The sequence below is a fragment of the Geospiza fortis genome, unplaced genomic scaffold (assembly GCF_000277835.1).
Source record: "Geospiza fortis unplaced genomic scaffold, GeoFor_1.0 scaffold496, whole genome shotgun sequence".
In the NCBI taxonomy this organism is placed as follows: domain Eukaryota; kingdom Metazoa; phylum Chordata; class Aves; order Passeriformes; family Thraupidae; genus Geospiza; species Geospiza fortis.
Window position 1 is genome coordinate 694,017 of NW_005054529.1, and position 2,673 is coordinate 696,689.

Sequence of the window (2,673 nt, forward strand, 5' to 3'; positions counted from 1 at the left end):
AACTGTAAGGCAGCTCCTTTTCTGTAGACTCTTTTTTGTTAATTACTTAGGATTTTCAGCTGCGTTGCATGAGCAAAATGAATAAGAATAAAATTAATAATAGGAATATATTAAAGAATATATATATATAAAATAATAAGAATAAAATGAACTGTTTTGCAGAATAAAATTAATACTTTTGCAGAATAAAACAAACAGTTTTGCAGAATGAAAATAATAGTTTTGCAGAATAAAACAAACAGTTTTGCAGAATAAAATTAACAGTTTTGCAGAATAAAATTAATAGTTTTGCAGGATAAAATGAATAGTTTTGCTGCATCCCACAGCTCCGTGTGCTGTGCCAGGAGCAGCCCGAGGCCAGTCCATGCTCGGTGCCAGGGCCAGCCCCACACGGTGACACTGGTGGTGTTTCTTGTTGATGGCTGGTATGTAAACACCCCATGGAAATCGGGTTTTTCCACGGGAAACAGGCGTTCCTCAAGTGCCACCTGCTGTACCGGCTGCAGCAGGACACGGCGTGGGGAATCCCTCCAGCAGCCGCACCCCAGATTCCAGCCCAGGCCGCAGGAAAGCACAGCCCTGTCCTCCCTGATTACCGGGGACATCGCCCAGGTGGGAATTTGCGCGGGCCCCTGCCCAGGCGCCCCAGCTCTGCTCGACACTCGTGTAAATAAACAGCAACAGCGCTGTCATCTCCTCATCGCCCCGAGAGGGAGTGATGAAAACCAGCTCCAGAGGCAGAGCCCGGATGATTTTTCCACAGGATGTGGCTGTGAGGAGGAGAGAGAGAACAAAAACTGCCAGGAAGGTGACATGTGCTGTAAATAAACACGCGGCAGGGACGTGGTTTGGGAGGGCTGGGCCGCCTGTGTGACGGCGGTTTGGGACGAAGGAAGAGACGAGATCTTTGACTCGTGATTAGAAGGCTTGATTTCTTATTCTATGATATATACATCTATTTAAACTATACTAAAAAGAAAAAGAAAAGGAAAGTTTCCAGAAGCTGCTAGCTACCTAGGAATAGAACAGTAAAGAATGAAAAACAAACCAGCTGTCTCGGACTGTGTCCGAGAGATGTCAGCTCTGGATTGGTCATTAATTATAAACATGCAAGCTGGGCCAATCCAGACAGACTTGTTGCATTCCACAGCAGCAGATAATCTGTTGTTTATGTCTTGTTGCTGCAACTCTCAGCCAGAAAAATCCTGAAAGAGGATTTTTCATAAAAGAAATGTCTGTGACACACCTGAGCGCTGCAGATCCTGGCAGATCACACCCAGGCCAGGAAAAAGCAGGAAGGGGCATACCAGGGATGGTTTGAAAGGAGATACCAGGGGAGCACTGAGGATGGGCACAGCCCTGGCACCCTGGGGACACCCAGGGGACAGAGGACAATGTCCCAGTGCTGGCACAAACCCACCCATGGGCCATGAATCCAAATACAAATATTTATTTAAATAACAGATTGACTCGAACACTCCCACAATGATCGTTATCCCAAAGATATTGGGACAGGTTCATCCCCAGAGGGTGCTGGCATTGCCCAGATCCCCAGGGAATGGGCACAGCCCCAAGGCTGCCAGAGCAGCTCCAGGAGGGTTTGGATGATGCCAGGGGTGCCCAGGGTGGGATGTGGGGTCTGTGCAGGGCCAGGGGCTGGGCTGGGAGATCTCTGGGGTCCGTACAGCTCAGCACATTCCCTGCCTGTGACTCTGTGACACCTGAGCACTCTCTGTTCCCATCGGGATGTCACTGGCACCGCGGCCAAGGAGAGCCAGCCCAGCCCAGCCCAGCCCGGGCTGTCTGACAAGGAGGGCTTTGGGTGCGTCTGCTCGGGTCCCTCGGCAGCCGGGGCACTGCGGGGCTGCTCTGCTGGGCAGGCACAGCCCAGAGTTCCCCTGAGGGACGGGCAGCTGAGACAGGGCACCGACAGAGCCACGCAACGGGCCGGGGGCAGAGGAGATTAAACCCCTTAAACCCACGGCAGGGACCCCTCCCACTGTCCCAGGCTGCTCCAGCCTGGCCCTGGGCACTGCCAGGGATGCAGGGACAGCCACAGCTGCTCTGGGCACCTGTGCCAGGGCCTCATCTCCCTCACACGGCCCCGTCCTGCCCTGCTCCCATTCCCTTTTGCTGTTCTCCTTTCCTGGTCCCTTTTCCATTTTCCTTTCCCATTCCCGTTCCCATTTCCTTTTCCCTTTTTCTCTTTTCCCCATTTCCCTTTCCCTTTTCCCTTTCCTCTTTCCTTTTTCCCTTTCCCTTTCCCCTTTTTCTCTTTTCCCCTTTTCCCTTTTCCTTTTCCCTTTCCCTTTTGGTTTTTCTCTTTTCCCTTTCCATTTTCCCCTTCCCTTTTCCCTTCACTTTTCCCTTTTTCCCGTCCCCCTTCCTTTTTCCCGTCCCCCTTCCTTTTTCCCTTTCCCTTTCCTTTTTTCTCCTTTTTCTTTTTCTTTTTCTTTTTGTTTTTGTTTTTGTTTTTCTTTTTGTTTTTGTTTTTCTTTTTCTTTTTCTTTTTCTTTTTCTTTTTCTTTTTCTTTTTCTTTTTCTTTTTCTTTTTCTTTTTCTTTTTCTTTTTCTTTTTCTTTTTCTTTTTCTTTTTCTTTTTCTTTTTCTTTTTCTTTTTCTTTTTCTTTTTCTTTTTCTTTTTCTTTTTCTTTTTCTTTTTCTTTTTCTTTT